Consider the following 23,435-nt stretch of genomic DNA (forward strand, 5'->3'; position numbering starts at 1 on the left):
TAGACTACGCAACCCTATCATGGATCTCAGGGAGAGCAACAGTTATATAGCAGCCCCACACCTCTCGCCCCCGAACAGCAACTAGGGCGACAACTTCCAAAAAGGGCTATGGCAAAGGGAAACCTCAGATAGTTCAAACGCTATATAAAGAGCCAGCCTCGCAAGTGACCGTCGGTCAATCCACTTCGTCCAGGCCCGACTCCTGCCTCTCAGGTGTAGACTGGTGCTGATGTGGCCTGCCCTTGCAGATGTGTTTCGCAAACTTCAATGCCGATTTGGCATCAGTGAAGAAGTGAGCCTGTTCTTCATGAGTCACTTTCAATTTCGCCGGGTACAGCATGGCGTAGGGTACCGCTGCCTCCCGGAGTAACTTTTTCACAGGGACAAACTCACGTCGCTCCGATTGGACCGCCGGGGTGTAGTCAGGGAAGAAGGACAAAGTGTCACTCTTATGTCACCGGTGCCTTCGCTCTGGCCTCTCGTAAGATCGAGTCACGGTCTGCATAGTTAAGGATCCTAGCTATGATCGGCCGTGGCGGCGCGCCAGGCTTCGGCCTGGGTCCCAACGACCTGTGTGCCCTCTCGACTATCATCACACTTGACAAGGCGGGCCCGAATAGTTCACGTAACAAACCATCAATGAAGGGCTCCATTTTAGAAATCGGCGTGGTCTCCGACAGGCCAAGGATACGCACATTATTGCGCCTAGACCGCGCTTCTAAATCTTCGTTCTTTGCGCTGATCACCTCGAGAATATTCTCCATCTGAATAAGTTGCGTGCGTGCCTCAGCTTGTGAGTCGTGCTCATCCGACACTCTGTTTTCCAGGATATCTAGCCGCTTCTCGTGTTTGTCCACCTTCTTTTTCACGATGTCCAACCCAGTCGCCAGGGCTTCGATCTTACTGTTCAAGGAGAATCGTGCGGGTATCATCCTCGGCACCTTCCGTCGCGGATGAAGCACCTCCAGACTCATTCTACCCCTGCGTCTCCTCCGTGAGTCTCGTCTGTCGCTTGGACTCAAAGGCTAATTTGGCCTGCCTGGGCTCCGTCTTGCCCATATCGCCTGCCTGTTGTAACACTCTGAGGGCGAGTGCCCACCACCTCGAGGGGACGTGGGCAGCGCAACGGCTCAGCCGGTCGTGTAGTGGATCTACTGCCACAGTTCTACAGGCTGGGACACCTTCACCAACTTGCTGCAGCTGTAAGTCACCAAGCCTTCACTGCCGCCCCCTCTGCATTATCCAGCATCCGGTCCCTGGACGCGCAGGCATTCAGGCGCTAGTAGGCACTTTCTTTGCACCTCAGCCAGGCCCCCACAGGACACACGCCCCCCTCTACCCACTCACCCCCGGTCTGCTGTAGCCCCGGGAGCTCCGTATGGCAGCCAGTGGACAGCGCCCCCCCAGACAGCACAGGGAACGGCAGGGCACCGCGAGTGGCACTGCTCCGGCCGCAGCCCCCCAGGACACACCGCCCGGGCCCCACAGGGTGCCGCCGCTACCCTGTGCGCCCCGTCAGACCCGCGCAGCCAGCCCCAGCAAGCCCGGCCCGCACAGCGCCCCCACTCACCAGCTATTGCCTCTCGGCTCCGCAGCTTCACTGAGATGTCCCAGCCACAGGTCTCCGGCCGTCTGTCACGCCGGCCAGCCGCCACCGGCACCACAGGCCTCCAACAGCAGATAACGTCTGAAGACTTCCCTCAGCCGGTGTCGCTCCGCAAAAGTCTCCCTCCGGCGCCAATCGAGTCGCGGCTCACACAGGGCAATCCCGCCACGCCGCCACAGCACTTCAAGGTCACTCTCCACGTAATCGGGAACGCCACAGCCTCCGCCTCCCTTCACTGCAACAGGCGCGATGCCGCCATTTTGTCCTGAATCACTCGGGCCGCAATCAGCAGGATTACAGGGCGAAGATGTGACGCACGCCTCCTCCACTGCTCAGCAACGTGTGCCAGGGCTCTCCCCGATTCCAAAGGGGTAATTACAAACCACAGGCTGCGGCTTTCGGATGGTATTTTCCCAGTATGATGTTCCGGCGCGCGGAGCTCCCTTACAAGGCAGCCATTCTGCGTCGTGCCGTAGCCACGCCCCGAGGACTTCAGTCTTGTCCGAGTTCAGCTTCAGTCGGCTGTTCCTCATCCATTAATCGATGGCCTTCATTCTTTCGTGAAGGTTGGTTTTGGCGGTGTGGGGGTCCTTGGTGAGGGAGAGGATCAGCTGGGTGTCATCGGCGTAGGAGATGTTCAGGTCGTACCGATGGGCGACGTGGGCGAGCGGTGCCATGTAGATGTTAAACAGAGTTGGGCTGAGGGATGAGCCCTGGGGTACGTCGCAGATGATCTTGGTGGCTTTGGAGCGGAAGGGGGCAAGGCCTACGCTCCGTGTTCTGCCGGAGAGCAAAGAGGTGGTCCAGTCTAGGGCCTTCTCTTGGATCCCGGCGTTGTGGAGGCGTGTTCGTAGTGTGTGGTGCCAAACCGTGTCGAAGGCGGCTGACCGGTCCAGGAGGATGAGGGCAGCTGTTTCTCCGTTGTCCAGCAGGGACTTGATCTCATCGGTGGCAGCGATGAGGGCAGTCTCGGTGCTGTGGTTGCTGCGGAACCCGGACTGGGAAGGGTCCAGGATGTTGTTCTCCTCGAGGTAGCGTGTCAGTTGTTTATTGACTGTCTTCTCGCTGACCCTTGCCGGGAACAGGAGCAGGGAGATGGGCCGGAAGTTCTTGGGATCTGCCTTGGGTTTCTTGAGTAAGGTGTTGATCTCTGCATGCTTCCAGCTCTCCGGGAAGGTTGCTGTCACGAAGGAGGTGTTGATGACTTTCCGGAGATGGGGTGCGATGGCTGTGCTGGCTTTGTTGAAGATGTGGTGTGGACGTGGGTCTGACGGAGCTCCGCAGTGGATGGTGTTCATGATCTTGGTGGTGTCGTCTTCGTTGATGTTGGTCCAGGAGAGCAGGCGGTTGGTGCGGATGGCGGTCGTGGGGGCGGAAGTCTCAGTGGTTGTCGGGGCGGTCGTGGTGTTGAAGCTGTCGTGGATGTCTGCGATCTTGTGGTGGAAGAAGGTGGCCAGCGAGTTGCACAGGTCTTGCAAGGGTGGGAAGTCGTTGGTGTTGGAGCTGGGGTTGGAGAGTTCCTTCGCGATGTTGAAGAGCTCTTTGCTATTGTGCGCTTTGTTGTCCATGCGGTCTTTGAAGGATGCCATTTTGGCTGATCTGATGAGGTGATGGTGTCTGCGCGTGGCGTTCTTGTGGGCTGCGTGGCTGTCCGGTGTTCATTCATGGAGCCAGATCTTCTACAGCTTTCGGCAGGTTTGCTTGGAGGCCCGGAGGTCTTCAGTGAACCAGCTGGCTTTCTTGTTGGTGTGACTGTTGGAGGGTTTCTTGATTGGGGCGAGGATGTTGGCACAGTCGTTGATACACTGTCTGAGGTTGGAGGCGGCGGTGTAGGGGTTGGTGGGGTCGGCGGGTGGGCTCTGGCGATGGTGGTGGTTAGCTGGTCTTCGGTGACTTTGCTCCAGCAGCGGCTAGGCATCTGTTGGGTGTGGTAGTGCGTGGTGGGTTTCTTGAAGGTCAAGTGGATGCAGCGATGGTCGGTCCAGTGGAGTTCGGTAGTGTGGTTGAAGGAGACGTGGGGGCTTGCGGAGAAGATGGGGTCAAGTGTGTGACTGGCAGAGTGGGTGGGTTTTGTGATGGGATGTCTGAGTCCGAGGTTGGTTAGGTTGTCGATTAGGGTGGTGGAGTTGGTGTCATTGTTGTTCTCGAGGTGGAAGTTCAGGTCCCCGAGGAGGATGTAGTCCATGGAGGCGAGGGCGTGTGTGCTGACTAAGTTGGTGATGGAGTCGCTGAACTGTGGTCGGGGTCCGGGGGGGTCTGTAGATGAGGGTTCCTCTGAGGGTGGTGTTGGGGTCATTGTGGATCTGGAAATGCAGGTGTTTGGCCGTGCTGAGGGTGTCGTCGGTGTTGAGGGTGTCGTCGGTGTTGGTCGAGACTCCGTGTTCCTGTGGACAATGGCGATTCCTCCTCCTGCTCTGTTGGTGCGGTGCCTGTGGGTGATCTTGTAGCCTTCCGGGACGGCTATGGCTATGTCTGGTGCCGAGGCGGGGTTCAGCCAGGTCTCCGTCAGGAAGGCGACGTCTGGGGAGGTTGAGTCGAGTAGGTCCCAGAGTTCAACGGCGTGTTTGCCGGCGGAGTGGGTGTTGAGAAGGATGCATCTGAGGTGGTTGGGTTCTTTCCTGGTCGGCAGCATGGTGGGGTGGATGCTTGTGAAGCTGCAGTCCCGGCAGGTAAAAGCTCCGTGGGTACGCTTCGGTTGACTGTGGTGAGGGCCAGGTCAGCGTAGCACAGCTGTGCGGCCTCCATATGAGGGGATGTGGGAGGGAGGAACAACTTGGAGGTGGGAGCGGGGCGGCAAATGGGATTGCAGGGGGGGCGGGGCCACAGGGACACAGCGGCGGGAAAAACGGGCGGAGGCTGTGGGAGAACTGGGCACAGGAAGGAAAAACAAGTTTAGGCAAGAAAACCAGTACAGGCACAGAGGAATAAAAACCAGTCTTGGCAAGAAAGCAAGTACAGGCACAGAGAAATAAAAACAAGTCTGGGCAAGAAAGCAAGTACAGGCTCAGAGGAATAAAAACAAGTCTGGGGAAGAAAGCAAGTCCAGGCACAGAGGAATAAAAACAAGCTTGGGCAAGAAAGCAAGTTAGGCACAGGGGAAAAATACAAGATTAGGCAAAAACAATGCAGGCAGAGCCGTGCAGCAGCATGGGGAGCGACCTGTCTGGGAGCAGGGTCAGAGGTCGCTCCCATAAATGGTTGGCATGTATGTAATATAAGAGGGGATGTTTCTGTAGCTTTATTCACGTGTAGAATAGTTTGACATTTGCTTTCGAAATTATTTACATTCATATTTCGGTAACAGCTGGTGACAAATGATTAATATTTAAAATTGATTCCCTCTGTAGAGTGTTGTAATTCTTTGCTGTAGATGGTAAGTTGTTATGTACAGAATTCTCCTTATTAGCCGTATTATTGTTTGAAGTTGTACCTGTTTCATGATAATTTGAAGTGTTATTGTTGGCTGTGTGCATGTTGGCATTTGGTGTCGGACGTTTCAGGTTTAATGGCTATTAATGTGCCAGTAGCTTGAACATAAACATGGATATGAAGTTACAGGGTCTATTAAGGGTAATACACATTGGTCAAGCTTAGACCTTCATTATACTTTTCGAACCTACCTGAAGCATAAGGTGTTGCAAGCTCCCTTTAAAGATGTGTTACAGGCGATTCGTGTATCTTAAGGGGGGTTGGGGAGAGGGATTGGAGATGGAAACATACATTAAGACTGCACTTACAAGTAGTCTTGCTTTTATTAGATCCTTAGCAGCCAGGCCTTTCATTAAGAACATTTGTTTTACACTTGGTATGGTCTACTGGCTTTGCCAATGCTTGTTAACAATGTGAGACCTATAGGCTTTGTTGGAGTTGTGTTGCGTGAAGTTAAATAGCACTGAGCTGCATGAAGTTGAGTGGCATTGTGTGGCGTGGAGTGGCATTGTGTGGCGTGGAGTGGCATTGTGTGGCGTGGAGTGGCATTGTGTGGCGTGGAGTGGCATTGTGTGACGTGGAGGGGCATTGTGTGAAGTTGACTACTGTGGCGTGTAATTGGCATGGAGTGGCATTCTGTGGCATGGAGTGGGCGGGGTGAAAATTTTGTTTGGCAGGGCGAAGTGGGATTTGGGAGGGTGGAGTGGAATTTGGTGTAGAGTGGAAATGTGTGGGGTGGAGTGGAAATGTGTGGGGTGGAGTGGAAATGTGTGGGGTGGAGTGGAAATGTGTGGGGTGGAGTGGAAATGTGTGGGGTGGAGTGGAAATGTGTGGGATGGATTGGAATTGTGTAGCATAATGTGGTACTGTGGTATAGAAAGTTGCCTGAGTTTCTGATGAATTGCCCCATAGCAGTACGAAGACTCGCGATATAAAAATCCAATATGTTACCAATTATTTTGACCTACACTCTGCGTAAACATCTGATGCCTTTGATCCGATGAAAGAGCTTGTTAGTATGTACAGTGTTTCTGGGAGAACAGGTTTGTTTACAAATAAGTGCGTGTAGGACCATGATGGGCTAGAGGGTGAGGGAGAACAGATTGTAAGAGGTTTAAACCAAAGTTGTTCCTGAGTTGACAATCGGGATGCTCTATGACAACTTTATCAGAAATTGGGGTTTTGGTAGGTGGAGGGGAGCAAGCAACATTGAGAAGGGGATGGGAGGTGGAAGAAGAAATAGTACCTCTATCACAGTGCATGCAGTGGACGGACACTAATTAAGATTAATCAATCTGTGCTTTGTACATGCTCCATTCACAGAAAAGAAAGTGATGCCTGGCACCTGCTGGCCAATTAGGTGGCAGCAAAGAAGAGTGACAATGATGCCCATGAATGGTAAGCAATAGGTTGGCTCCAAGACCTTTACAATAAACAGTACCCTCTGCACCGACAATAGATACGCTATCGCCAGGCAAGCCCTATAAACAGCCCTCTTAAGTGCGCCAACCAAGCTTACCCCTCCTCTGTTTTGAATTGTCATTTACAAGGTCAAATGGCCCTTAATTCAAAACATACAATTTACTGTAGGTACAGTAAAATATACATTTTTGAATATATCTGGTTTATTTTCATAGTGCTCACACAGTCTGGTGGCAGTGCCAGAGCCCTAATAAAATATATAACGTGATTACATGCCTCTGAGATTCCTGATTACTAGGTCAGACATATGTTGCATGGTACATTTTCGTTTACTAAGTGTATTTGATATTAAACGTCCTCTCTGATTTTAACGTGATACTAGTTTCTAAATATGACTTATTACAGTAGCGCCTTGCTTTCTAAAGCAACATTTGCAGTCCTTATTTTAAGTTATTTTGCCTTGAAGCTATCATTGTATTTAACAAGTGTATGCATTATATTTAAATGCTTGCGTTATATTGCCTCAACTGTTTACTGCAGTGATGGGTAGATGAAAATGAAAGTGTGTGCATGCGCGTGTGTGTGTGTATATATGTATATGTGTGTATATATATATATATAGCCGGATTGTGTACTCCGATGAGGAGGATGCCGCGAGAAGCCCCCGCGTAAGGAACACACACCGAGCTTTGACTGAAGGAGCCGAATATCTAAACGCTACAGGGATATTTCGACATCCAGGTCGGAAAAACGGTGGTCCGAGAGAACGCGGTGAGGAGTGTGCACTTTTCAGTTGTGGGGATTGTCTTCTAACGACTGAATTTGTTTGCTGTCAGGAGCTATAGTAACTAGCTATATTCCACCATGTCGGCCGTCGTGTTAAGGAGTAGGGAACAGGCTGCCAAACTGGTATTTGTCACCCCGGCTGGGGGGGCTGTAACGTCAACACCAGGTGAAAGCGCTACAAGTGTTACTAATCCAACGGCGCGCGACTTGTTTCGCAAATTGGAAAAATTAATGAAAAAAGAAACTGCTAAATGGTGGGAGAATAAATCTTTATCTATGTATCTGGAGGTGGGTCGGATACCACGTGGCCTTCGAATCTCTCTAGCTCCCAGCTATGAGAATCCGGACCCTCGCTTGCTCGAGAGGTGGGCGGCGACGAACCTAGATTCCTCTGCCAAACTGCTGGTACTTCTAATAGAATTCGCCGAGAGTGACCGAATGAAACTACAAAGCGAGATTGAGTCTGTTGAAGCAGAATTAGAAAAACTGGGAGAGGATGATGATGCTAATATGAAAAAAATGAGGGGTGAAATGGAATTCCGACTACAAAAAGAAGAAGAAGTAATCAAAAAACGTAAGGCTTACAAATTTGAAAGGGACAGGTTAGATTACCTGAATGGGCGCATTTTTACTTTTGCGAAAAAGTTTGAGAAAGAAGGAAATAAGGGCCAACAAGTGGACAACAACCGTGCTGGTGTCTCAAAGGGAAACCCAAGCTCTGCCTCCTCTATCAGCTTGAGCTCTACAGAGGGAAGTGAAATAGAGGGTGATTTACCTAGCACATCATTGGGGTTTACCGCACCAACGCCTGCGCAGGAGATGAGGCGCTTGTGCGAGGCCAGACGCGAAACCCTAAGACCAAGAACAAACCCCATCCAGGCAGGAAGAGCGCAAATCGCAAGCGATCAGAGCGACGCAGACGCCACCAAGAAAAGTGGCGCAATCAAGAAGAGAACCAGAGGAAAATGGTCGAACAAGAGACGGGGCAATCAACAGGGAGCCCCTCAGTAGTGAATCTGACCGACATACAATTGAGTCCAAAAGAGACTAAAATTCTTGGCCTAGGGCTCTCCTATTGTCCGCCACAAACCTTTAACTATGCCAGCACACGTATGGATGCATACAGGTTTGTGAGAAAACTCAAACTTACCAAGTTCTATCGTTCACGTCCCAAAAGTACTAAAAACACTGTGCCAATACCCTTGAGCCCAAACATACTAACAGTTGAAGATGCTCCTTCATTTGAAGAAATCTGGGATTTACAGACTGAACAAACTGCACAAAACATAATAATTCCATGTATAGCGCCAGGAAATGTGTCCAGTAATAAGGCAATCACACCATTCAAGCCTAAGTCCACCTTCAATCCGATTTTCACACATGATAATTTGGATATTTATCAGGAGCTATTGGTGGAAGATCTCAAAAAGCTATATATAACCACGAACAAAAAGAGCCAAGCCATTGCACGACAAAATCAGAATTACAATCTACTGATAAAAAAGTTGAGAACAAACGAAAACTTAGTCGTAAAACAAGCCGACAAGGGAGGCAATATTGTGCTGTGGGCACGTGATAAATATATAGCGGAAGCAGAGAAACAATTAGGGGACACGGCCTGTTATCGAAAGACCAACATTGCATCTATTAAAACAGCTTGGAATGAGCTCAACGCTAAACTCATGGGATGGCGCAGTTGTGGTTTGATTTCTATGGACGAATTCAAATTTATCAAAAAGGAGTTCCCTGTAATTCCGGTTTTCTACCTGTTGCCAAAGATCCACAAGGATCCACTATCTCCACCAGGGAGACCGATAATATCGGCAATTGACAGCGCAACAGAGAACCTATCAAGATACATAGACTTTTTCTTACAAGAATGGGTCAAAGGATTGAACTCGTATATACGAGATACAACTGACTTCTTGTGTAAAATATCGAATCAGATGTGGTCTGAAGACTACCTACTTATGACATTGGATATTTGTTCCCTGTATAAGGCATATAGATGGACTGAAGGCAACACAATTCTTTTTGGATAAACGTCCCATACACAATGTGCAGCATAACAAAATGCTTATGGGAATGCTTAGTATATGTCTGCAACAGAACTTTTTTACGTTTGGAGGTCAAGCCTATCAGCAATTGAGAGGGGTAGCCATGGGGTCTTGCTTCTCCCCCAGCTTCGCGTGCTTGCACATGGGGCTGTGGGAGGAGCAGACCCTGATGGGCCAGCACAGAACAACAATGGAACAACATGCTATTTTGTACCTCAGATACATTGATGATTTATTTTTTATCTGGAGGGGTTCAAAGGAAAGTGCCATTGAATTTGTAGATGGGCTGAATGTGAATAATTTGAATCTTCAATTTACCTCAACGATTAGTGAACTTTCTGTTAATTTTCTGGATGTAGAAGTCTATATTAAGAACAACAGAATAGAAACTAAGTTGCATAGGAAATCTACCGCTGGCAATACGGTATTACATGCCTCCAGCAACCATCCTCACCATCTAATTCGCAGCATCCCCTATGGGGAGATGCTGCGAATAAAACGGATCTGTAGCACTGAGGAAGAATGTAACATTGCCCAACTCCAGTGTAGGAAGCGTTTTTTGGAAAGGGGCTACAGCCTTAAAATATTAGACGAAGCAATGCTTAAAACAATGAAATTTAAAAGGGAACAATTAATAGAACCCTGTATAATTCCTACTACTACTATTGAGACTACGATTTCACCTCAAGAGAAAATACAGTGTAGGGCCATTGTCACTTATAGTCAGCAACATGCTGAGATTCGCAGGATCTTTTCAAGGAACTGGAATCTCGTACAAGGAGATCAGATAATAGGTGATTTAATCTGTAACAAACCAGAGATCACATTTAGAAAATCATCTTCCTTAAGCAATGCCGTTGTAAGCAATACCCTAGAACTCCCAAAAAAGTGGTGGGAACGAATTACAGGTTTTAAAAAATGTCAAGTCTGCAAGGCCTGTAAACATGCTATCAATAAAACCCACTACATAAGTCCTTTCCATGAGAAACCAATACCCATTAAACAAAAGTTAGGATGCAAGACAGAATATGTGGTATACGTTCTAGTATGCCCATGTGATCTCCTGTATATAGGCAGTACACGCCTTCCAGCGCACAAACGCATCCTGCAACACTTAAGGGCAATCTCTGGAAAAGATCCAGCCTACCCTGTGGCAAGACATTTCGAAAAATGCCACCAGAGCAACCCAGAATTATTAAAATATTATTTGGTTGACTCTGTCTTGCCATTGAGAAGGGGAGGGGATAGAGACAGTAAGCTGCGCCTGCTAGAAACCCGATACATCCTTGAGTGCAACAGTAAGCAGCCTGGTGGGCTGAATAGCACGGAGGATCTGTACACTTGTTTATGAACTGTTATATTATTTTATAATGGCTTTCACTGATATTTGAATGTTTTGTACAATACTCTAAAATCTTAATATGTTTGGCAGCCTGAGTAGTTCAAAATTTTAATAATTTCACATTTCACAGTATATATGCACAATCACTTGAAATGGAACTTTTATAAACAACCCTTAGGGAAGTAACTAGCTGTATTGCATACGTCACGACATTGGATGGTTCCTACTGATTAACTTGAAAACCCACTGGGGTAATATTTGTTATATATCAGTATAAATCACATTTTCCCCAAAGTAATTTTGATACCAATACATGAACTGAATTATGTGAGATGTAAATAATAGGTGATCTGTTTATATATTCATTGTACATTATGTAAATATATGAATTTAGAGTACTCCTATATATTTTTGTATACAATTGTAATTTGAGGTATTTTCTCTTTTTTTATATATATTTTTATATGTATATATATATATATATATATATATATATATATATATATATATTTTTTCTAAAAGTATTGAATTTTAGGAATATTTCGGTTCTACAATACTTTGAATCAGATCTTTCCGTTCGCATTTTTTTACAAAAAATCACTGAAATGATCTATTTTGATTCTTATGTAGATTACAATTATTGTGGTATGATGATTTTGTTTTTTCTTGGGGATGTGATTTTGGAACTCAGAAGGGCACCATGCCCGACATAGCAACAATGTGATGTATACCCCTTTAAGATTCGAATGGGATCGTTGATTAATCATGTGATCAACTTGGCTATTTAAGTTACTCCCTTTTTTCTTACCGTGACATGTGATCAAGCCTCGGCTGAGGTGAAACGCGTCATGGCGACTGGTGGGCTGTTATTTCTTTATGAATAAAACTCACTGACAGAAGAGCACGGAGTTTGTGGCTTTATTCGATATCTGTCGACTACTGGGCTTGGTGTGGCTATACTGTGCCCTGTTGTTCCGGACTCAACGCAATATATATATATATATATACACAAAAAAGGAGAGAACTCTGGGTAGTTCTCAAGTTTAGGTGGAAAGCAGCCCCTGTTAGAGCACTCTCAACACCAGCGACACTCTAGATCTGCTCCCCTCAAATGTCTGTTTTTCTATCGAAGATTTAAGCATGGGATTAGCACAGTGCAATCCACGCTGAGATAGAAAATGACAGTCTTTTGCAATTTATACAGCAAAGTCTTTAAGCATAGGACTAGTACAGTGCTGTCCTTGCCGAGCCATTTATCACTCCAGGCACAATATTACAGCTTTGAATTAGTGAAATACCTACTCAAGCCAACCTGAAATGAGTAAAAGCAACCCCTGACAGTGTTTCGCTCTAATTAGAGCTCTTCAGAGAGGTATAGCTTTGTCCAGACACAAGGGAGCACCCAGTATTAAGTCAAAACAAAACCCTTTCAGGCATAGAGTGACACCACTCTATGCCTGAAAGGGTTTTGTTTTGATATAGATATATATATATATATATATATATATATATATATATATATATATATATATATATATTCACTGAAAAAACGGTAGGTTGGACACGTTATAGTTAGCTGGACATTTCACTCATATAAAACCATTGAAATTCCCCCGTTATTGTTAGTTCAGCTAACTATAACTCGCGCGCCCGCAATGCACTGCTGATGACGTCACATATTACATCACTCATGACATGGTCAGTGACATCACTCATGACATCACTGATGACATCTCAAATGACATCACTGATGAAATCATCCATTGAATGGGTGTTTTTCTGAAAATTAAAAATGTTTTATATTTGTATATCTGAAGGTTGATGGAAGAAGAAATGGGTATATAAGTGTATAAATGGCTTCTTTTTTGGTGAAAAATAGATTGTATAACTGACTGATTAAGTGTATCTTAATGAATACATGGGTTAGTGAGTAATGTTTAAATATATACATTTTTGTATCACTCACTTTCTGTATAAGTGGATGCATGTGTTGGTGAGTAGCTATATGAGTGATACATGAGTGTCTATATAGGTTATTGTTTGTTTGATTATCAGTAGGAGTGTTTGAGTGAGTGTCTGTATGCTTCGTTGGGAGGTCTTACGTAGTGCATAGATGCATGAATGAGTGACTTACTGCTTGTATGTGTTGAAGGCAGCATAAGTGCAGGACTGTATGGGTGGATGAGTGTGTGTGGTGAGTAGCTATATAGGTAAATTTGTTTTTCTGTATGGGTGGATGAGTGTATATATGGGTGTGTTAGTGAATGAATGACTGTTTTAATAGTGAATTTGTGAGTAAGTACATATGTTTTAAACTAGTACATTTATTTATTATTTATTTATTTAGCGATTTATAAAGCGCCTGGTGACCCGGAGGCATCCCCGCGCTAATGATACAAGTGAAGACCAGAGGGGGAAGGGGAACTTATTTGGGGAAAAGCAGAGTTTTCAGTTTTTTACGGAAGAGGAGGTGGCAGGGTTCCAGTCGCAGGAAGCGGGGGAGTGAGTTCCATCCTGCAGACGCTTTTACTGCGAACCGTCTACCGCCAGTGCGTGCCTTCCTGAATCTCGGGACGGTGGCCAGGCGTTCGTTGTCAGAGCGTAGGAGTCTAGGGGCCTTGTAGGGGGTGACCATGTCTCTCAGGATAGAAGGGCCAAGACCATTGAGGAGTTTGTGGGCAGTGCACATCGCCTTGAATTCTACCCTCTGCCGCACTGGAGCCAATGTAGGGCCTTCAGCGCTGGTCTGGCAGAGGTTCTGGAAGGGAGGTCCATAAGGAGCCGGGCTGCCGCGTTTTGAGTTCGCTGGAGTTTGGCCAGGGTAGATTTAGGGGCTCCCAGATAGACAGCATTGCTATAGTCTAGCCGGGCAAGGATCAAACCTTGAATCAAGAGTTTCCTAGATAGGGGCGGGAGTAGTGGGAGGATTTTACGGATGGAACGCATAAGTCCGAAGCAGGTGCCTGCTGTTTTGGCTGCCTGGGTCTTCATGGACAACTCCGGTTCAAGGTCTTGATTTCTGGTTTCGGGGAGGGCACCTCACCGAAAGCGTCTGGCCAGACCGAAGGTGGGATGGTGGACCATTTCTTGCCCATGAGCATGACTTCGGTTTTCGATCCGTTGAGCTTCAATGATGACTCGCACATCCAGTGGTGGATTTCCTGGAGGCAGTTCAACAGATTGTCCGGGTGATTGTCAAGATGAGAGAGTGAGACGACCAGTTGCGTGTCGTCCGCATAGCTCACTATCTTGATTCCGAAAGGGGAGACGACATCCTCAAGGGGGGCCATATAAGCGTTGAACAAAGTAGGGCTTAATGACGACCCCTGGGGAACTCCACTAGTGAGGGGGAAAGGGGCTGAGCGGGAATTGCCGTCCCATACCTGGAAAGAGCGGCCTGATAGGAGAGATTCTATCCACGCAAGCGCCGTGTCCGCGAGTCCCGCCATGGCCAGCCGGTGGAGTAGGACACGGTGATTCACCGTGTCAAAGGCTGCACTGAGGTCCAGGAGGATCACTGCCACTGACCCTCCTGAATCCAGAATGCACCTAGCCTCCTCGATGACAGCGAGGAGGGCGGTGTCTGTACCGTGGCCAGGGCGGAACCCAGTTTGGGACCGACGTAGAAGGTTGTTTGATTCAAGGAACTGGGACAGTTGGACGTTTACCAGTTTCTCGGCTATTTTGCTGATACTGGGGAGGAGCGAGATTGGCCGATAATTGGCCAAGTCGGAGGGGTCTAGTTGGGGCTTTTTGAGAAGAGCCTTAACTACAGCGCTCTTCCAGCTCGGTGGAACAGAGCCCTGGGATAGCGAGATGTTGATGAGTTCCGTGATGGTGGGGAGGATAGTGGGAACGACTGCTTTCAGGAATCTGATTGGTACGGGGTCAAGGGGGGAGCCGCTATTCAGTTTGGCCAGGGCTGATCCTACTTCGTCCAATGATACTGCCCTAAAGGCAGTGAGTTGTGGGGGCAGTATATTTCCTGTCTGATTGGTGAGTGCGTCAGAGTACATGTGATTAGGTAGACTAGGAGGCGGGAGGGAGACTAGGATACGGGTGATTTTAGAGTCGAAGTAGGTTGCCAGTTCATCGCTTCTGTCCGGCGAAGATGAATTGTAAGAAGGGGGCGCCGGTATTTTCAGCAGTTCTTTGGCGATGAGGTAAGATTCTCTCGCTGAGTTGGTGGCATTCCTTATTCTGGTGTCATAATATGCGGCTTTGGTGCACCTCAAGGCGGCTTTGTAAGATCTCACCGACCTACGGTAGGCGTCCTTGTTAGTATGGAGCCAGTCCCTTCTCCATAGTCGCTCCGTTTTTTTACACTCAATGCGGAGAGTTCTTAGTTCCGGGCTGTACCATGGAGCTGACCCAGTTTTCCCGTTTTTATCCTCACGGGTTTTTATGGGGAGGATGGAGTCGAGGGAGGTGGAGATCCACTCCCTGAACTTTCTGTCCGCGGTGGCTGGGTCCTCCGATGGACTAGGGGTTGCCTGGTCCAGGGCTTTGGCCCAATCCTCAGCCGAAAGTCTGGACCATGCTCTATCCCTAGTATAGGTGGCGGGTTTATGGGGTTTCCTAAAATCCCCTGGTAAGCGGAAGGGGACCAAAAAATGGTCCGTCCACGGGAGGGGGAGGGACTCTTTGGTTTGTAGGGTGTGGAGGTTAGTAAACACAGGGTCTAGTAAATGACCCTTAGTGTGTGTGGCTCTGGAGTTGGTAAGTATGAGGCCATAGGCCGCCAGGTCAGTGATCAAATCGGCTGCCCCAATGTCAAGGGGGTCGTCGAAATGGATGTTTAGGTCTCCTAGTATAGTGAAATTGGAGGTGGAATGGGCCAAAGAAGCTATTGACTCTAAGAGGGCGCTAGCAAACGGGCCATAGTGGCCAGGGGAGCGATAAACTAGGAGGCCTGACAGCGTGCTAGTCGGTGCTAGCTGGATGGTGAAATGAAGGCTTTCAGAGTCCAAGATGTGGGCATCGTAGGTTCTACAGGAAAAATGATTCCTGTAGAGGATGGCCAGTCCGCCTCCTCTGCCAGATGGACGTTGTTGGGACCGGATATTATAGTCCGGGGGAAGGGCTAAGACCACGTCTGAGTCCGAGTGGTCGGTGATCCACGTTTCCGTGAGGAATAGAATGTCTAGTTCGTGGTCTTCTATTAGGTGGTTAATGAGCAGGGCATGCATGGGGAGTGACCTGCAGTTCAATGAGGCAAGTTTAAGGCCCGGGTGAGAGACGCGTGGAATGGATAGTTGTAGCTGGGCTGGGTGGCAAATTGTGCAGCTAGTGAATTGACCGTCTAGGTCATGAACATAGTTGCAGGTGCTGTTGTTGGTGGGTCTGAGACTGAGAAGGTCTCGGCGCGAGTATATTACCCTGGTGGGAGCTTGTTCCGGCAGGGATTGTAGCCCTGAGCCCGTTCGAGCGCGGACGGGCGCAGACGGGTTTGCCTTAAGCGCGCCTTCGGCCGCAAACGGCGCTCCCGCTGCGCTCGTCCGCTGCGCTTGCGTGGCTGGCACATTTGAAGGGAGGGGAGAGGGCGTGGTCTCACGTGTGGGCGTGTCTCCGCCTTCGAGCCGCGATGGCGGTAGAGGGAAATCCCTGGTGCAGCGAAAGGATCCGCTGTGTCAGGGGGTATGCGGGAGATTGCTCGGCGCGGTGGAGAGTGCTAGTGAGAGTGAGTATTTTGTTTTTAAAAAGACAGAAAATACAATTTTAAAAGGAACAAGTCCTCCGGCTTCCGCCTCAGAGGTCAACACACATTCAAATGGCGCGCTCGTAGTCAGCGCTCGTAGACAGCGCTCGTAGACAGCGCTTAAGAATGCCTGCGGGTGGGCGTGGTCTCACGTGTGGGCGTGTCTCCACCTTCGTCAAGAGAATATGAGTTAAGTAAGATACGAAGGGAGTGAGCAGAACAAAGTCCAGCGAAACAGACAAATCACATCACCGTTGCATATGGTGGAAGCAATATTAAGGCAATGTTGAAATATCCCCAAAAGTACATATGAGTTATGTGTGAGTAACTCTATGGATGAGTGTCGGTGTGTAACAGGATGATCAGGATGTATCAGTGTATGAGTACATATGATGAGTGAGTACATGTATGAGTGACTGTATATGTCTGTTGATGAATGAGTGGATGTGTGTATAGATCTTGGAATTACTAAATAGGTGTGTTGTAAGTGGCATTGGTATGTCTATTGTATTGAAAATGTTATTTTCTATTTTTCAATGTGTGTAATAAAAGTTATATTAGGGTGAGAGAAGATCTGCCACTCTTCCACAAGGATGATGTCATCAGTGATGTCATGAGTGATGTCACTGACCATGTCATGAGTGATGTAATATGTGACGTCATCAGCAGTGCATTGCGGGCGCACGAGTTAGTTAGCTGAACTAACTATAACGGGGGAATTTCAATGGTTTTATATGAGTGAAATGTCCAGCTAACTATAACATGTGTAAAACCTACGGTTTTTTCAGTGTATTTCAAAGTTTTTTTAAATGCTAATTCCTAACTATAACGTGGCTGTAACCTATGGTTTTTTCAGTGAATTTCAATGGTTTTGTGAATGAAAATTTTAATGTAATAATTGTTATATTTTTTATACTGATTTACTATATTATTATAATTTTTTTATTTTTAGATATATTATTTTTTAAATTACATTACATATTTTTAATATAAATTGATAAAAAATGTTTGTACACCTCTCTGCAATGCAGCCCCCTGACGCATTTGCAGAGGGGGGACTAATTCCCCTTGCATATTGGGGGTCCCTGGGGGCCAACTAGCCCACCAGGAACCTCCAGTATTCCCCAGGGGGCTGCATTGCAGAGAGGTGTAATGAGTCCACACCCTTTTTTACACCTCTCTGCAGCGCAGCCCACGGGCGCGTTTGCAGAGGGGGAACTAATTCCCCTTGCATACTAGGGGTCCCTGGGAGGCAACTAGCCCACCAGGAGCCTCCAGTATGCGCCAGGGGGCTGCGTTGCTATGCCCCGGAGGGCGGCGGTCCCGGGGCAGTGTGGGGGGGGATTGGGCTCCCCCCACACTTCTTTATCACTATGCCCCCACAATTTGGTCCCCCTGGGGGGTAATTTTTAAATAAACATACCGTTTGAAAAAAAAAACATGTTTGGCCTTGGGGGTCCTTGTGGGACCCCATGAGCAGGCCTAGGGGGTCAGGGTGCTTCTACGCTGCCCCCTTTTTGTGTTCTACACATTTGTTTTTCTGCTTTCTTGTGCCTCGGTCTACCGAGCACAAGATGGCTGCCAACACTTCCTGGATTGAAGTGTTGAAAGCCAATGAGCATGCAGCTTGTGCTCGAGGTTTTAGAACTCAAAAAGGGGGCAAGGTGGAAGCACCCTGACCCCCTAGGCCTGCTCAGGGGTTCCCACAAGGACCCCCAAGGCAAAAAAAAAAAATTGGGGGGGTCAAATCATGGGGTGCGCGCACCCCACGATTTTTTGTTTTTTTAAAAAATATTTTTTATTTTTTTTATTTATTTTTTTCCCCTCGCCTTGGGGGTCCCTGTGGGACCCCCTGAGCAGGCCTAGGGGGTCGGGATGCTTCTACCCTGCCCCCTTTTTAAGTTCTACACTTTTTTTTCTGCTTTCTTGTGCCTCAGTCTACTGAGGCACAAGATGGCTGCCATCCATTTCTGTTTTGGTGTGTTGACAGACAGTGGCAGCCAATCAGCATGAAGCTCGTGCACGGCAAGGTGCGCGCACGGTGCGCGCTTATAGATATATAATTTACTTCAACTTTAATTTTCTCAGGCACTACTGGAGGGATTTACACTATTTAACCAAAAGCGTGATCTGCGTACCAGACTCTACCATTTTGCCAAGTTTGGTGTAATTCCGTTCAGCGGTTCGGGCTGTAGCCGTGTCTAAAGGTCCTATGGAAATTAACATGGGGAAAACATGTTTTGGGACCCCCCTTTTTTCTCGGCCCCCGCTTGACGAATCTACCCGAGACTTCCAGGGAAGGAGCGGAGCGGAGCTGGTCAAAATTTTGGAAAATTACACACAAATTCCTCAACCGGCGCCAGAGTTATTCCCAATAGAATGTTGCGGATTTCCTATGGCTATATATATAAAAATCCTCCACACCGCCGACCCAGATGCATTGTGATATTGCGTTCTGGGAGTTGGAGTTTGCTTAAGGGATGCAACCCCCAACAGGTGAGCCATTAATGCCTGGGGGAGGAGCTCACTGCTCTCAGCAATTAGAAAAGAGAAGCAGGACTAGTGGAATGTGATGTTGGACTCCATTCAGTGCAGGGCGCTGAGGAAGGCACACTAAACGCCGAAATACATTCGCCGCCACTGTTTGCTGTTCTGTAGCAATAAATTATCTCCAAAGGATTCCCCTCTGGCATCTACTTTCTTCGTGGTGGAGGGAGTCGATAGATCTAATTGTTGTATAGGCAAAAACGCATCATGCATAAAATCATTTCACTATGTGTCCGAAATTTCTCATGTTTCCTATCTAGGAACCACTTTGTCGCACTCAGTCCTTGCTCATGATCTATGCATGTATACAAATTAACATCTAGTGTTATTAACAAAATGTCCTCTTCCCAGATGATGTTGTCCATGATCCGAAGGAAATCCTGCGTGTCTCTTACATAAGAGGGTAAATCCTTCACAATTGGGGCCAAATAAGAATCTATGAAGCGAGAAGTGTTCTCCAATAGGCTGCCGATTGCCCAAACAATCGGCCTCCCTGGTGATCTTTTGGCATTCTTGTGGATCTTTGGCAGGTGATAGAAAGTGGGGAGGACCGGGGAATCGCATGATAGAAAAGAATGTTCTTCCTGGCTGATCATACCATCCTTTTTCCATTGTTCTAATAGTCTGCTGAATTCTATGGTACTTTTTACATATTGTTCTCTTTTTACCATAGCATAGCAGTCTTTATCTCCTAATTGTCTCAGTGATTCCTGTTCATAATTTTCTTTGCTAAAGACAACAATATTCCTGCCTTTATCTGAAGGCTTGATCTCAATTGTCTTGTCGTCTCGCAGGGTTTTTATCGCTTCCCATTCCTTCCTAGTAATGTTGGATGTCTTTATGTTCATTTTTTTGTTTGCCATTCTCTCCAAGTCTGCCGTTATGGCTTCACTAAAAACATCAATAGCATCATGTGATGTATTTGGCAGTTTTTTTTATTTATTCTTGAGATTACTTGGATCTCTGACCTGTGTGTTCTGTTCTCTTTGTTCTTGGTCAAGTAACTCTTGTGTTGGGGTTAGCAGGATATTTACAAGACTGTCCTCTCCTGTCTCTACCCTTGTTCCTTCCACTATTTCTGGGTTTGTCACATTTTGTTTGTTACTTGGATGTTGCAGAAATATTTTCTTAAACTTCAGTTTCCTTATATATTTAAAAAGATCTATTTTGGTGTCCACCAAGTTAAACTCACTTGTCTGGCAGAAGCTCAAGCCTTTCTGAAGTACTTTGATCTCATTTATAGACAGGTCCCTTTTTAGGTTTTGACTGGCCATGCGCTTTGCGCATGTGCCAAAAAAACCTCTTGAGTTGTGTGTGTGGGTCGGGATACGCCCCCTCCTCCGATTGGCTAGCTCCATAAATGGAGGCTAGCCATTGGACGAGGGGCCTGTCCGTCAATGCCGGACCAGATTCGGGGGCGTTCCCGAGATTCTTTGGCTTTTGCCGACGTCACGCGACGTCAGCCAAAAGCCGGGAACGCCCCCGAATCTGTCCCGGCATTGAGCCGGCACCCGCCTTCCGATGCAGCATTTTCATTGTTACTATAAGCTTGTTTATTTTATACGTTTTAGCGTTGTGGACATTAAAAAGGACTGAAATGATGTACATATATGTGAATATCCGTTTTAGAGTTAGGTCCTTTGCTGGATGTGTTTTATTTCATGGGAGTAAAGTATACCGAATTCACGCTGGTTTCTCTTTATTTTAATGAGGCGAAAACAGACTAATTTGTGCAGTGATAAATGTCCCAGCGGCGAGCATGCTACTTTTTTTTATTTAATGACAGCCTCATTAGATGAAGTTATTTATTTAGAGCTTCCCATGTGTTACCTATTATAGGGCACCGACCCCCACTGTGAAACCACTAACTTTCCACTTTCCGACCAGAAAAGTGCACCCGGGATCACAGCATCGCCTAATTGTGCACATCCCGCGGCAGCGAAAGGCCACGAGGCAGCAATATTGTGCTACTGAACACTGCCTGACCCGCTGGGCATTGACAAACATTGCATGCGTATTAACACGAGGAATAAAAAGGTCTGCTTACTACAGAACAAAGGGAATATTTCAAGTAGATAAACTTCCAAATAAGGTAGGAATCGTAAGCTGATAGTTAAAAAAAATGCTTATGCTGTCGCACTTTGAAACTTCCTGCTCACCTTTTTAATAACATTTCGTAACGAACATCAGGCAAACAAAGGAACCGAGAGTGGATTTTAAGGCGTGCAGAGTGCAGAGTGCAGAGTGCAGAGTGCAGAGTGCAGAGTGCAGAGTGCAGAGTGCAGAGTGCAGAGTGCAGATTCAGCCCTGTGTGTGGTGAGGAGGGCCCAGTGTTTCACATGCTTCTACGGAGGTTTAGGGACCTTGTTGCTTCACTGCTGATTAGGCTCTGAGACGACCATCCTGCCTAGTTACCTGTTGTGAATGGGTATAAACAATAAACGTCCGATTATGGTGCCGGTTGGACCTATCCCCCCCTCAAGAACACAAAGAACCTACTGACATTTTCTACCTGAAATAGACCATCTAATTTGGAAAGACCACCCTGTGTCCTTCCTGATTTTATTTTCACCCAGTCACTAATCTCAAACTTATACTCCTTTCTCTCCATGCTCACATTTGTCCCCTTGCCTCCTACACCATTTCAACCTTTCAGCCATGCATGGACCAATTTAGTACCAGGTAAGCATCACACATCTATTGAAATGGGGGTCGCAGTGTGTAGGGCTTGCAGTGTGTGTGGGGGGTCGCAGTGTGTGGGGGGGCTCTGTGTGGGTGTGTGTGGAGGGCTCCGTGTGGGTGTGTGTGTGGGGGGGCTTTGTGTGGGTGTGTGTGTGGGGGGCTCTGTGTGGGTGTGTGTGTGGGGGGCTCTGTGTGTGTGTGTGGGGGGGCTCTGTGTGTGTGTGTGGGGGGCTCTCTGTGGGTGTTTGTGTGTGTCATTTGCGAGAGATAAAGCTAGTTGCATTGTAAATGACAATGCCATTTATTTATGTTTTAAAAAAACACATAAATAAAAATAATGTCAAGAGCAATGCCAATAGCTCTAACTTTAACAAAGGCAAAACCATTGCATTGTAAATGCTTGTTGATAACTGAAATCCAGGGTAACAACATCATTAATTTATCTTCTCCTTCGATTGGAGACACTTCGGGTCACCATCGGTGTGGTTCTCTCTTGTGTATCTCCCCTTGTGCCTCTTCCCCCTCCTAGTCCTCCGCTTGGATTTTGTTGGGGGGGGTAGTTCCTCTGCTGTGGTCTCTGGCGAGTTTCCTTCATAACTTGGAACTCGTCGAAAAAAGGCTTCTGTTTTTCATGTTCTTTTTCTTTTCTGCCTACAGTGGCATTCTGCTCCCCATCAGACACTTCCACTTCAGATTCTTCCGTGTCTATTGGCGTTGTTTTTTCATTTCCTTGAGCGAGTCTTTTTCTTGTGGCATCATATTTCCGGGCGAACGTTAAAATCCTCCCCGATAGATAGTCTTGTTCGTCCCTTTGGAACTTAGTTTGCTTTCTTCTGCGTATGCCCATTTCATAGTCCTTCAATCTCTTAGCCATAGCTGTTCTCAATTCCTCACTGGCTCTTGTATCTTTCTCTTTTGCAATAGTGTTTTCTAGGTCTGCCATGTCTTTTATACACTTGTCCCGGTCGTTCCAAGCATACTTAATGAGCATTCTAACCATTCCCTTAGCTGACTCCGCGGTGTATTCTGCCCAGTCTTTTAATAGGGCCGGGTCCGGGTTTTCATATGATGGGATTGTATAAATTCGCAGTCCTCTGGGAATTCTATTGCAGTCAATGTATCTTTCCAGCGAGGTGCCCTCCCACCACTTCCTTATTTCCCGTTCCTGTAAAAAAAAAAAAATAAAAAAAAAAGAAATATATATATATATATATATATATATATATATATATATGTATGCTCCTCGCTCAAAAGAACGCACCACACTCACGGAGGTTGTCAGGTAAGCGCTTTATTCACAGCAGCGTGCACAATGGCTTCAGGCACAGGAGAAAGTCTCTGATGGATTCAGAGACCAAAGTTAGTCTTGTATTATATCCGACGCGTTTCAAAGGTCTTAGCCTTCTTCTTCAGGGAAAAGACGAAGCGCTTTAGATAAAGCAAGTCCATTAATATGACACACCTGTTTTTCGGTCTGGGCTGATGCCGCAATGTCTCATGGAAGTTGTAGTCACGCAACAATTTGCGTATGGTATCTCCCGTTGTTATATATATATATATATATATATATATATATATATATATATATATATATATATTATATTCGAGAGAGAGATGCGTAGAGAGAGAGACTAATGATGGGTACATGCCACTACGCGGAGGTGGGGAAAAAAAACTCCTTGGAACTCTGCTCCACCCTCACTGACAAAAAAACAGGAAAAAAAATTACTTGCCTGCTCTGGCGTCCCCGGGCTGCTCTCCTCCTCGCCATCCTCTAAGACGTACAACATAGGGATTTGCGACTGACTGGGATGGCGAGGAGCAGAGACCACGGCGAGGAGTTTTGCCTGAACTCTGTGTTTCCAA

The 23,435-nt window shown here is 47.0% G+C and overlaps 1 protein-coding gene across 4 annotated transcripts in view; it reads left to right on the forward strand.

The window, feature by feature from the left end:
- The window catches only part of SNX10 (sorting nexin 10), a 404,844-nt gene that overhangs the window by 60,787 nt on the left and 320,622 nt on the right, over positions 1-23,435 (forward strand). Inside the window, exon 2 of one of the 4 annotated variants that reach the window (XM_078663467.1) lies at positions 6,359-6,433. The exons of the other annotated variants lie outside the window; for them this stretch is intronic. The gene's annotated coding sequence lies outside the window, so the exon portion shown is untranslated. The remainder of the gene's footprint in view (positions 1-6,358; positions 6,434-23,435) is intronic. 4 annotated transcript variants of the gene reach the window in all.

This window comes from Lissotriton helveticus, chromosome 10 (assembly GCF_964261635.1).
Source record: "Lissotriton helveticus chromosome 10, aLisHel1.1, whole genome shotgun sequence".
In the NCBI taxonomy this organism is placed as follows: Eukaryota; Metazoa; Chordata; class Amphibia; order Caudata; family Salamandridae; genus Lissotriton; species Lissotriton helveticus.